This window comes from Heteronotia binoei, chromosome 4 (genome assembly GCF_032191835.1).
Source record: "Heteronotia binoei isolate CCM8104 ecotype False Entrance Well chromosome 4, APGP_CSIRO_Hbin_v1, whole genome shotgun sequence".
Classification (NCBI taxonomy): Eukaryota; Metazoa; Chordata; class Lepidosauria; order Squamata; family Gekkonidae; genus Heteronotia; species Heteronotia binoei.
In genome coordinates, this window is record NC_083226.1 from 69,919,761 (window position 1) to 69,933,075 (window position 13,315).

General features: G+C 40.4%; 1 long non-coding RNA gene across 1 annotated transcript; it reads left to right on the top strand.

The window, feature by feature from the left end:
• Positions 1-1,635: 1,635 nt before the first annotated feature.
• Positions 1,636-12,130, top strand: LOC132569967 (uncharacterized). Its single transcript, XR_009555301.1, has 5 exons — positions 1,636-1,732; positions 6,079-6,213; positions 7,520-7,565; positions 7,834-7,977; positions 12,056-12,130. It is a non-coding gene; the product is annotated as an uncharacterized LOC132569967 (long non-coding RNA).
• The last annotated feature ends 1,185 nt before the right edge of the window (positions 12,131-13,315 follow it).

Genomic DNA, 13,315 nt, shown 5'->3' on the forward strand with positions numbered 1-13,315 from the left:
GTCCTTCAAAACTCAGAAATTCTCAGCAATTTCTCCAGCTGTCTCAGCTATCAGAGCTGCTCTGCTCTGCTCTGCTCTGCTCCTCCCAGACCTCTGTGAGATGAGCAGTACATAAACACCACGTTTCTTTAAATGAAACTAAGTCCTCAGGGCCAGATGAACTGCATCCAAGGGTGCTAAAAGAGCTTGCAGATGTAATTTCTGGAGAACAGGAGAGGTGCCAGAAGATTGGAGGCGGGCAAATGTTGTCCCTATCTTCAAGAAGGGGAAAAAAGAGGATCCGGGTAACTACCGACCCGTCAACTTGACGTCTCTATCTGGAAAAGTTTTAGAACAAATCATCAAACAGTCGGTCTTGGAACATTTAGAAAGAATGGATGTGATTACTAAGAGCCAGCATGGGTTTCTCAAAAACAAGTCATGTCAAACTAACCTGATCTCTTTTTTTGAGAAAGTGACTACCTTGCTGGATCAGGGGAATGCTGTAGACATCGTTTATCTTGAATTCAGTAAGGCTTTTGATAAGGTTCCACATAATACCCTTGTTGACAAGTTGGTAAAATGTGGTGTGGATCCTGTTACTGTTAGGTGGATCTGTAACTGGTTGACAGATCGCACCCAAAGAGTGCTTGTGAATGGTTCCTCATCCTTTTGGAGAGGAGTGACAAGTAGAGTGCCTCAAGGATCTGTCCTGGGACCTGTTTTGTTCAACATCTTTATTAACGATTTGGATGAAGCAATAGAGGGAATGCTTGTTAAATTTGGTGATACTAAATTGGGAGGGGTTGCAAATACAGTAGAAGACAGAAACAGGCTACAGGATGACCTTGACAGGCTGGAAAACTGGGCTAAAACCAATAAAATGAATTTTAACAGGGATAAATGTAAAATTCTGCAATTCGGTAGGAAAAATCCCATGTATAGTTATAGGATGTGAGAGACTAGTCTTAGCAGTAATATGTGTGAAAAGGATCTAGGGGGTCTTAGTGGATCATACACTGAACATGAGTCAACAGTGCGATGTGGTGGCTAAAAAGGCAAATGCAATTTTGGGTTGTATCAACAGAAGTATAGTGTCCAGATCATGTGATGTGATGGTATCGCTTTACTCTGCTCTGGTAAGACCTCACCTGGAATATTGTGTTCAGTTTTGGGTACCACATTTTAAGAAGGATATAGACAAGCTGGAACGGTCCAGAGGAGGGCAACAAAGATGGTGAGGGGTCTGAAGACCAACTCCTATGAGAAAAGACTGAAGGAGCTGGGGATGTTTAGCCTGGAGAGGAGGCGGCTGAGAGGTGATATGATCACCATCTTCAAGTACTTGAAGGGCTGTCATACAGAGGATGCTGTGGAATTATTTTCTGTGTCTCCAGAAGGTAGAACCAGAACCAATGGGTTGAAATTAAATCAAAAGAGTTTCCGGCTCAACATTAGGAAGAACTTCCTGACCGTTAGAGCGATTCCTCAGTGGAACAGGCTTCCTCTGGAGGTGGTGGGCTCTCCTTCCTTGGAGGTTTTTGAACAGAGGCTGGATGGCCTTCTGACAGTGATGAAGATCCTGTGAATTTGGGGTAGGTATTTGTGAGTTTCCTGCATTGTGCAGGGGGTTGGACTAGATGACCCTGGAGGTCCCTTCCAACTCTATGATTCTATGATTCTGAAAATAAACAAAAAAAGAGAACAATTGTTCTAGGGAATGGTCGGAAAGGAAAGGCTACTATTCGTATTGGTAAGCATTTAGCTCCTCTGTTCAAATTGATCTCTTGTTAGATTAGAAAAGAAGCTATTAAAACAGGAAAACTGTAAAACCAGTGGTGATTTTTAAAGGGGAATGAGCTACCCTGTCTAGCTGTGTGTCTGTGAATAAGAGAGGGGGACCTTATATATGAAAGGGGTCAGGGCTGTATATTTAAGAGGCATGAACTGTGACTGACTGACTTACTTGTAACTGTGAACCTGTGTTATAGTAGTTGTGGGGTGTGGTAGGATCTCTGAGTGAGTGAGGAGGGGTGTCACACAATATTTAAGTTTTCCTTGTATTGACCTTATTTTAAAACCTCGTAGTGATTTGCTGTAATTGTTTATTTTAACCAGTTGAAAGGTACACTCTTGACTTGTTGTGCTCTTTAGAAATCAAGACTTGAACTGCTGATTAAGAACTGTCATGATTAAACCAATACAAGAGGATGGAACCAAAACATTAGACAATTCAAATACTGTTCCAGCACTCAGTTATTTTAAAAGAGTTTGATGTTCTTGAGTATCTTGTCTTGAAAGATAAGGGCAGACACAACAGAGAATAAATAAATGTGAATGTTCTGTATAGTATCATCATAAACAGTTGCTGCTTTTTTTGTACAGTAGATCATAGAGTTTCTTGGTTAAAGCAGTTGATTTTATATATTACTTAAGAAATAGGAAACCTTAGTTTTAAAAACTGCTGTGTTTTTGTATTGTTCAAGTAATTAAATGTAATCCAAATTTCAGTGCTTCATCTGGGAAGTACTCCATCCAAGACTACTGCTTTGAGACCCAAGAATTATGTTGTTTGCATGCTCCTAAGTGCAGTTTGCAATTTTTGAGCATAAATACATTTCAGTGTTCCATTCTAAAAACTTTCACAATGTAATCCCATTTCAAATATATGTGTGGGTGGAGGGGCAGGGTGGAATGTGGAAATCATCACTCTGTCCTTCGATGACTTGGTGTCGTTTGTGCTGACCAGATCAGATGTTCAAGTTTTTCAAGTAAAAAGACTGCATATATTCCAGATGTGAGATTTATAGTTGATATGGAAGCCTTGTAACAGTTTCAGTAATTCATGAGTAAATTATGTCAGTATGGCCCAAGATGTTTAAGTGCTACTTGAACGGAATACAATTTCTGGATCTTGCTTAATTTATGTATGTGGCTGTTTTCTTCTACTTCTGCTTCAGTAATTTGGAGACACAGAGGTAAGCATATAAAAAAACTAACATTTATGAGACATTAAATGGCACCATTCAGGTCAAACTGCACGTTAAGAGTATCTGATCATTGATTTCTCAACATATACCTGAACCTTAAAAACTGTTGTCCCGTGTGGATTGGGACTGTTGTGTTGGTGTGGGCAGTTGTGACCTCTTACTTTCATCTATGTGCACTTCTGATAGACACTGGCTTCCTGAACTGCTAGTAGCCCTGATTGGAAAAAGGCAAGTCCCCATACCATTTCTTCCCATGCTATAGTTAATAGCAGCTTGGGAGTTAATGGTCAGTTTTTACTAGGAAAACTGAGGCTGAAATGGAGGATTAAGTTCCTTAGACCAGCATCAAATACACATCTTGAGATCTCATAAATCCCCAGTAAAAATGTAGCTTGACCCTCACTTTCGATGAACATGAAAATTTGGGTCATAAACTGTTCTGGTCTCAGTGGATTTTCCCCTCAATATACACGGATAGGATTGGGCTTCATGATTGCAGACTGTTTACTAAGACAGAAATCTTGGTGACACATACCAGCAGTCTTTAAAAGTGTTTTTAGGTTGCAGAAATTAAACTTTTCTCTGAGATCTCAGCAGTACCATCCTCTAGTGGCTAGCATGTGAATTACATACATCCTCCTTGTTCTTGTGGCTTGATATGCACTGATGTTTCTGCAAAGCAATTTAAACACACAGGGCATTTGAGGGTTATTGAGCATGGAAGGATTCCATTAGGTAAACAGTTCAATTATTAGTAAGTGTAATTAATGTTTATTAATCAGTGGCAGGAAAGTAAGAAGAAATTGTTTGCCCTGTTAACATTTTTTTTCAGATGATCAGTTTAACCAAACCCTGACATATCACTGGGCAACTTTTCTGCCTAAAATTGTTTTGAAGTGTTCTGATTGTGGAACTTATACTACATTTTGTAAAAAGAAAAGAAAAGAAAAAAAGAAAATGGTTTCTTATCGTGCATTTTGTAAAAAAAATAAAATGGCTTCTAAGTAGATTAAATTGGCTTTTCCTTTTATAACAGTGTTTCTCAAACAGAGAGGATCCTGAATCTTTAATAGGGGCCTTTCTCATGTCCTCCCTAATCTGAACTTTGAAAAATCACAGTTTTCAGAGAAGATGCTCTCCATCTCAGGGGAAGGTAGATGAAATTTAGTTGTCCTTCTTTCAAAGGGTGGGAGTCTGTAGAATCCAGGGCTCTTTTTCTAGCAGGAGCTGCTCTGCGTATTAGGCCACATACCCCTGATGTAGTCGATCCTCATGGAGCTTACAATAGGCCCTGTACTAAGAGCCCTGTAAGCTCTTGGAGGATTGGCTACATCAGGGAGGTGTGGCTTAATATGCAAGGAGTTCCTGCTACAAAACAAGCCCTGGTAGAGTCACTTTTACTTACCCTCAGTCAGTTAGCCTTTAGGTTACCTTAGAGCACTAGCAACTCTAATTGGCTGATTGGCATCAAGATACAATTGCCATAGTTACTTCAAGTATAAAATTGAACAGGTTTTCAGGCTGTTTCATCATAGAGAGGTGCCACTTCGGGAATGTAGCCAGCGTTTTCCCACCGAGAACCTGAAATTTATGGTGTTTTTAAAATTTCTGTGAGCAGCTCTGAAAAAACTTCCAGGTTCTTTCCTAAACCTGTTCAGATGGCATCTGGCCAGAAGTATTCATCCATTCAATTTCTTGCTGCCTGTTGTGCAAACTCTCTTCCAATCAAGGAATAATTAGTAGTTGGCTCAGGGCCTTTAGAGTTATTACTCTATACAATTAACTGTCCTCTGAAACTATACCATATGCAGAATAATAGAAACACTTTGCTTAAACTTGCTTTTAAAGTACACTTGATGTGATTATTACTGTATTGAGGATATTAGGGGATAAAAACTGCCTGGTGCATGCTATATCCTGGTGAGGGAGAAGGTTTGGAGGTCTGCAGAAATCAAAATGGCATTGTCATGTTTCTAAATTGTGACAGCTGATGTTAGCAATTTATGTTGTCTTCATTTGTGATTAAGGATAGAAATCCAGGACCAGGATGGATTGCCAACTCCCCTCTCCTGATGGGGTTCCATTAACAGCTGAGACCATCTGTCAGAAGCTTGGGAGTGATCCTGGATGCCTCCCTTTCAGTAGAGGTCCAGGTCAGAAAGGTGGTTAAGCTGGCATTTTACCATCTTTGCCAGATTAAGCAGTTGGCTCCATGCTTGTCGCCCTCTGACCTAGCCATGGTGATTCATGCAACGGTCACCTCCAGGTTAGATTACTGTAACCCACTCTCTTCAGGGCTTTCCTTGAGGATGAGCTGGAAAGTGCAACTGGTCCAGAATGCAGCTGTGAGGTTCTGACAGGAACACCCTTAAATGCATATCCAACCAGTGCTCTATCAGCTGTACTAGCTCCAAATTGAAGACCAGAACAAATTCAGGGTTCTGGTTCTGACTTTCAAAGCCCTAAACAGTCAGGGACCAGCATACCTTTGGGACTGACTGCCTTTCCTGGTATGTCCCCTGCAGAGTATTACACTTGAGTGAGCAAAATCTGCTGGTGGTCCCTGGCCCAAAGAGTGTGGTTGTCCTCAATCAACCTGGTAGAACACTCTTCCAGGAAAGATCAGGACTCTGTGGGATCTGGTACAATTCTGCAGAGCCTGCTAAATAGAGTTGTTTCTCTGAGCCTATGACTGAGGATTACAACAAGCTCCTTATTGATAGTCATCTAGCTTTAGCTTCTCCCTCCTTCTTCTCTCCCCCCTCCCTCGTTTTTCCTCCTTTCCCTTCTTATCCCTCCTTTCCCTCCTATCCCTTCTTTCCCACTTATATATACATACTCCTCTGTATCAGTTTTATGCCATTTTAGATTGTACAGTAGTTATTCTTACTGATCTTATTGTATTTATTGAAATTATTTTTTATAATATTCAAAAGGTTTTAGAATGTATGTTTTTAAAATTGTTGTCACCTGCTCTGACCTGGTTTTTGGAAGATTGGATTATAAATTGAAATAAATCCACGCTGTCAAATTGGCGGGGGGGGGGGGGGAATCTTTCTGCATTATAGTTAAACAAATTTCCTTCATGGCTTCCTCTTGTTTAATATAGGATTTGCATCAAAAAAAGTTCATAAGTCCTGATAAGGTAACTTCATGTGATCTAGAGCTACGCACCAAAGCCATTGCCCCCAGGTTCATGTGGATTCCTGCCTTGGCGGACTGCAGAATGTGCAAAACAGCACAGGTAGTATGAAGGGAGAGAATGCAATGCATAGCTATCTATTATTATGATTCTTATGTGGGACAGTCAAATGATTTTTGGGTAACAAGGTGTGATGGACTCAGGCAAGTTAACCTGGAAACTGGGGAACCGCCTTGCAATGATTGGTTGGGACACAGTAATGGTAACTAAAATGTACTGAACTGAGAGACACTTGGAGGGAAGTCAAATGCCTCAGGGTTTTAGATTGAGTTCAGTTGGAGCTTGAGTACTGAACAGTTCGGTGAAGACTGAGTTCTTAAGCTGAACAGTTGTTGTTGAAGCGACTGGAAGAAGCTGAGAACAGCCAGTGGTGCTGAGTTCCTTGAGGAGTCAGAACTGAAATAAGCTTCTGTCTGTGAGAATTTGTAGTCAGAAGGGGGTCAAAACCAGGCACCTTCTGTGAGGAAGAACTCTCTCAGAGGATCTGTCAGTACAACAGGGCAGACTCCTAGTAAACTGAAAACACTCAAACACTCAGAAAGGAGGACTGGATTCTGGTGGCTAGAAGGGAATCCCAAAATTCAGACTAGGAATCTAGCTGGTGGGTCACACAGAAGTGAGGGGCTGGAAATAGCACTCAGAATGTGTGGACCCTGTATGCTTGTGTGTATGTCTGTGAGGGAGAATTTGATCTGGCACAAGTCAGGAGTCTTCAGTGTGAGTGGCAAAGAGTGAATGACAGATTAATATTTTTATGATTTGAGAAAGCTATACCATAGTGACTGCAAAGTGTTCCCAGTGCCAAGTAGGCACTCCCTACCTGTCCAAAGTTTTGTGTATATATTTTTAAAAGCCTGCCTGTTGAAATTAATTTAGCCTGACATATCTCTAGTGATCAAAGATTGTTTATTTTGACTTCCTGCCTGCCAACTGATTTGTTCTTAATACAACTAATTAATATTATTTTACCCCTCTTTCTTACCTTTTGTGAACCAATAAATATTCTTTGTGGTTTTGAAAACTATCTGGTGCCTAGTTTACTTTAGTTCTGACAGGATTTCTGTATGTGTGCGTGGGGGACTGAGAGAAGGTGACAGGAGGGAAATTTATAGTGGTCACTCTCCCAAGCTGACCCTGACTGGTTCCTCACACAAGGTATACATTTTCTCTGAATAAGTGGTATTATTTCTTAGAATTGCATGCCCTTATGCCAAAAGGATATAAAGTTGTATAACTGGATAAGCTGAAATAAGATTTGCTTTGAGTTACTGATAGAAATAAATCTGTGAATTGATTTAGCTAATACTTACCGAAGCTCCTTCCTCCTAATACGTTATATTCTTTTTAGGGCTTCATCAGTGAATAATATCCATGAGTTGCCACTGCAGATTCAGGTAACCTTATGATTTTTACATCATTCTTGAAACTGAAGAAAAGCTTCTTGTTGCTTTTAGTGGAGGACAGTTCATATCTATCTCAACAATGCTTTCTTCAAAGAATCTTCCTCAAGGGTGTTTATGATTTAAAATAGCACAATCTTAGTTCTTGGAAGAGGCATACATTTGCTGTTAATTTGATAAATGATACCTAACCGTTGTAAAATAGAATTGGTATAAGGAGACATAACTATATAATCCAGTTGTTTCCACTTGATGTAAACAGGCTGGTATTCTTTTGAAAGTTACTGTGGAAAGTGCTTCTACATCTGAAATTGAAGAGACAGATGATGCTGTAGATGACGACTGTGATACTGATGCTACAAAATCTCCAGAAATAATTAACTTAAAACAGCACCATCAATTACAGGTATAATTGCTGATCTTTTAAGTTTCCTAAAAAGACAATGATAATTTGTAATATCATTTTACTATTTGACTCTAAATGAATAAAATGGATCTTAAATCACTCCACTGTGTGCTGTGTATTACTGATACTTTCAAAATAGCGTCTCTAGAACACAGTTTAAAAATATTTCCAGCCATAAAAATTCAGATATGGGCTGCTGATTCTGACTCTTTAAAAGCCTTAGTTCAGGGATGCCAAATGTCTGGCCTGCCCAGGGCTTTAATCAAGCCTGTGGGACTCTTATTTCCTCCCTCCCCTCTCCCGTCCTCACCCTTTGAAGACCCAGCTTCTTTACTCTTTCTGCCTTGTCGTTGCCGTAGCAGGAACCAAAGCTGCAAAGAAAATGTGGAATGGATATAAGAGACTTTAATGGAAAATCCATTCCATATTTTCCTTGCGATTTTGTCGTTGCAATTTGTTTCATTTCCCAGTGTTCCTATGGCCAGCAGAAGCTATTGCTTCCTGGAGTTGTGTTCTTGCAAATAAAAGCTTGATGCTTTGAGCCAGCTTGTTTCTGCTGAATGGATGTAAGAACTGCTGCCTAGTGAGTATTCTACCCTGAGAACCCACAGCCAAAGGGGGATATTACATGGGGGGAGAAACTTGCAATGCCCGGCCATTTCATGTTTTCCTAGACAGAGCATTGTATATTTTTAGTTTCTGCTGTGATCCTTGTACTTTTTCTTGATATTTTATTTTAAACAAAACATTGCATGACTTTTAAGCATATTCACATGATAAGGGTTTTTAAAAATAATATCTTTAATTGTATTTGTCTGTATCCTTTTCGATTACAGCCCCTTGCTGGTGGAACCAGCTACCGGAAGAGGTGAGGGCCCTGTGGGACCTTGGGCAGTTCTGCAGGACCTGTAAGACAGTCCTCTTCCGGTTGGCATATAACTGACCGGTACCTGAAAAACCCCAAAGGAAGGTTGTAGGATAGCACACTGATAGATCGTTTTCTTGTTTTCACTGCTGTAAACTATTTAATGTATTTTAATATTCATTAATCTTATTGTTAGAATTTTATGTTGTGAGCCACCCTGAGCCGCCTTGGTGGGGAGGGCGGGATATAAATCAAATAAAATGAAATGAAATAAAGTTTATATCTCTGCTACTTGGCATTACATTTTACGATGGGCATGGCCCGGCCCCACAAAGTCCCGTCAGGGTTGCCACTTTCTAGAAAATCAGGGAAAGTCAAGGAAATAGAAATTGGTCAGGGAAACTGGTCTGAAATCAAGGAAAGTCAGGGAAATTGTGATTAAAATATATTCAACCAGTAGATTTTTGCTCTGCTGCCGCAAGAGCATGATCTGTTCTTGTGGCAACTGGAATAGAGAAGTAGCAGAATACAATTAAAACTTAATGATGCGCTTTCCCAGCTCCACCTTTTTCTCAGCTCCACCCCCACCCCAAGTAGCCTAATGTGTTTGTTGGGCTCTGTCTGCATGATTTCCAAGGTCTGCCTGTAGCATTTGCAAAGCAAGGCTAGTTTAAACTTTTAGCAATATACAAACCTTAAACATCTGTTTTCATCCCTACCTGTTAGTACTGCATTTAACTTGCATATAAAAATAAGCATGTTTCTGGGTCATGCTTGTGTATGAAATGGACATTTTGTCTTCTGCTGAAACTCAGCACAGAGTTGCAAATGCGTTTGGCAACTGTTGGATTTCACAGACAACTAGCACTTCCTACTCTGCACCATGCAAAGTAAATTTTGCAAATGTGATTCCTTTTTCCTGCTGGAGTTTACAGAGTACCAGCTCTCTCACCCTCTTTCTGGATTCTCCCATGCATAAGGGCTGCAAATGAGGGTTGTCTGCTTCTCTAGATTGCAGAAATACCTCCTTTCTTGCTGCTGATCTGCTCATTACACTTTCTGGAACCAGAAAGTGAAACTTTCCCAGTTTGAGGAAAGTTCCTACTTGTTAGCAGGGGTAATTTTGTAGAAAAATAGGTGGTGGAGCTCATCCAGGGATTGTTATGCAGCTGCATCTACTATTCAATAGACAATTTGGAAAAGAGGAGGTGGAACTCTCAGAAAGGTTCAGCACCTGTGCTCCTGTGAGCTCCTGCTGAATTCGAGGCCTGCTTGTTAGCATTCAGAGTTTACTTGAATTGAAGTTTGTATCTTGGTGTAATGCTTGGTGCATTTGCAAAACAGATGTTGCTGCAGTTAATGTTGAAAGAAGCTGATATTAAATCTCTTACTTTGACAAATATTTTTGCAGTTGAGACTTGTGTAGTTGTAGAGTGGAACATTTCATTAAGCCTTGTGTTAATGTAACACGACTTACTCATTTTTAAACTTGTGGTTATATTTGAATGGTGGTCAGGGAAATAGACAAATGTTGGTCAGGGAAATGAAAAATTTTAGTGGCAACCCTGCCAGTTTATATCAAATCTGGCCCTCCTAACAAATAAATTCAACACCCCGACCTAGTTGGTCTGAAACCACATGATCGTAAGGAGCACCTTTTCTCATATAGACCTAGCTAAATATTAAGGCAGTTTTATGGTGTCAGAAGTATTCTGATGTGTCAGAAGTACTTTGATAGTCATGAGAGGACCTTTCTGATATCAGTACTATGACTTTGGCAGCTGAGGTCAGTTTGGTTCACCTCACATTAGACAGCTACTTTTTCATTGGGTTTAGGAAATTTAAACTCTGGTGACTTGGTGGAAGACAGGAGAGCCTGATGTGACTTTGTCCATGGCGTTGCAAAGAGTTGGACTCGACTGTGTGACTGAGCAACAACAAAGACTTGGTTTTGGCTGGTGGTTATTTGGCTTATGACTGTTCTCTGCTCATGGCTAATTTTGTTATATTGTATGCATTTTCCAGTTTTATTATTTTCCCTATTTGTAAGGTACCTTGGGGAACCTTTATAGAGTAGACATGTAGTAAAAGAATATATAATAGTAGACATGTATTATAAGTGTAGACATGTATTAAAAGAATATATAATAAATATTCCAAATGATTTCTAATCTAGTCAAGGAAACCATACTTGTAACATGTACTTTCTGTTGCTTTTGTTGCTACAACCCCCATAAGTATTGAGACAATTGACTGTCAATGAGGAAAACAGTTGCAAATATTTGAGAGTATTATGGCTCGAGTTGCACCTCCTTGGGGGAGAAACATTTGGATTGTTTGGATTATAAAGATAATTCAGTGGGACAATAATTCAGTGTGACAATGATCTTGAATATATAAAGGCTGAGGAAGCTGTAATTAAAATATGAAATAGATCTTCAACTGTTACTTTATTTTTAGAAAAATAACGTTAAGAAATGCTTGTATTATGAAATTAACCATACAGTGAATCAGACCATTGGTCTCTGTAATTTATTACCATTTACTTTGAAAGTCTCTATGAAGAGGTCATTCTTAGTCCTGATATTTGAGGTCTCTAACTGGTCTAAAGATAGAGATGTTAAAAAGCAAACTACACGATAAATAAATGGTCAAGTTTTTTTTACAGTTCTTCTCTGTATTATTCTCTGAATCATTAATGGCTTTCTTTCATTTTAAATGCTATTTCAAGCAAGATTCACTAGAGGGAATCAAACCTGTTTGAAAGATTTAAAACTTTCAGTTGCAATGAAGGAAAATTGTACCCAGCTGAGTGACATTTAATTGGATTAACATCCATGTAAAGTTGCTTGTGATTAGAGTGATAGTATTCAGAGCACTATTCTTTAAACTTGAAAGAATATATCTACTACTTCCAAGACCTCTGCAAAAATGTTCTCTGTCAAGTCATGGCAATATGTTAATTGGTCACTTCACTTGAACTTTTCTTTTTTAAAAAATGGGCTAGATCCAAAAGTGCCCTTCTGATAACATCATTAATCTCTTAGGAGTCAGTCGTTCTGAGTTTTGAGAGAAGACTGTATACTTTACCTAACTCATTTTCAGAACTCAGATTCTGAATGTAGTATACCCAAAGTATATTCTGACCAGAGTCCAATAATCATGGTGTGATATCAGCATGTTATTCAAGAGACATGACCTTCTTTCTTGCAGATAGACTATAAAGAGTGTCAACTCAGATTAAAAGAAGAGTGAAAAGCAATAGTGACAGCTGAAGAACATGTAATGCGACTGTGTTGGAGCTAGATTCGTGCTCTGAGCTTGAGTTGTGCCCGGTTTCCACTTCGGCTGCTTATTTGGCAGTTCGGGGGACCAAGGATGGGTTTTTGTTTTGTCACCTTAACGGCAGCCCACTGACAAAGCATCAGTTTTGGGCTGTGACTTCCTGGGCTTTAGCTAAACTGGGGCTGTCCGGGGTGCGGTTTGGTACCCACTCCTTTAGAATTGGGGCAGCCTCTACAGCTGCTGCCCTGGGAAAAAGGATACTTCTTCCTCCATTCAGTGCCTGGGCTGTTGGTGGTCATTGGCCTATAAATCTTATGTTTGTCCTCTGCTCAGTTTCTAGCTTCGTTGTTTGCAATTGAGGTGTTATGGTTCTTGTTTCTAGTTTGACTGTTTTTTCTTTTTAGATGCTGTTATTCCTGGCCAGAGGAGCTGAGTTCTCATCTGTGGACACAGCTATGTGTTTTGGGCCAAACAACAGGCTCGGAGAACTTCGATCGGCTCTCAGCTGGGACTCAGCCAATATGTTACTGTCGAATGGCGGGGCTGCCGGGGTCTTCAGTGGCCTGGCCTGCTGCCATTGTTATTTCATGGGAATGCGGGCCCTCCTCCTGAGGTTTTAATCATCCACTTGGGAGGGAATGATCTAGGGCTAGTAAAAGCCAAGGCTTGGTCTTGCAGGCGCGTGAGGATTTTTGGCACATTAGGGAGAGATGGCCCAGGATCACTATAATTTGGTCAGCCATGATCCCCACCTTGTTTGGTGTAGTGCTTGGAACCTTGCAGGTATAGAGAGGGTCCGTTATAAAGCTAACAAAGAAATTAAGAAGGCATTGGAAGGAGGGTTGGGCCACTTTCTGCCCCACCCGGATATTTCTATGAAATTTCCTGACCTCTACAGAGGGGATGGGGTGCATCTCTCTGAAAAAGGTAACATGGTTTTCTTGAGAGATCTCGGGCAAGGGCTGCAGGTGGCCTTGGGCCTCCCGGTGGGTGCTAAGCCCTAAGTAAAGACTTGGCCTTAGTAGTGGCAGGTTGTTAATGGGTTTATGGTTCTATGTGGCTAGGGGAGGACCAGAAAGCATCCCCCTTTTGGGGAGTTAGGGGTCTGGAAGGATCAACCTTAGGGTTTGATGACCTGGGGTGTGAGAATGCATCCTGGAGGCTCAACTAGAGGGTGCCTTCCATTGA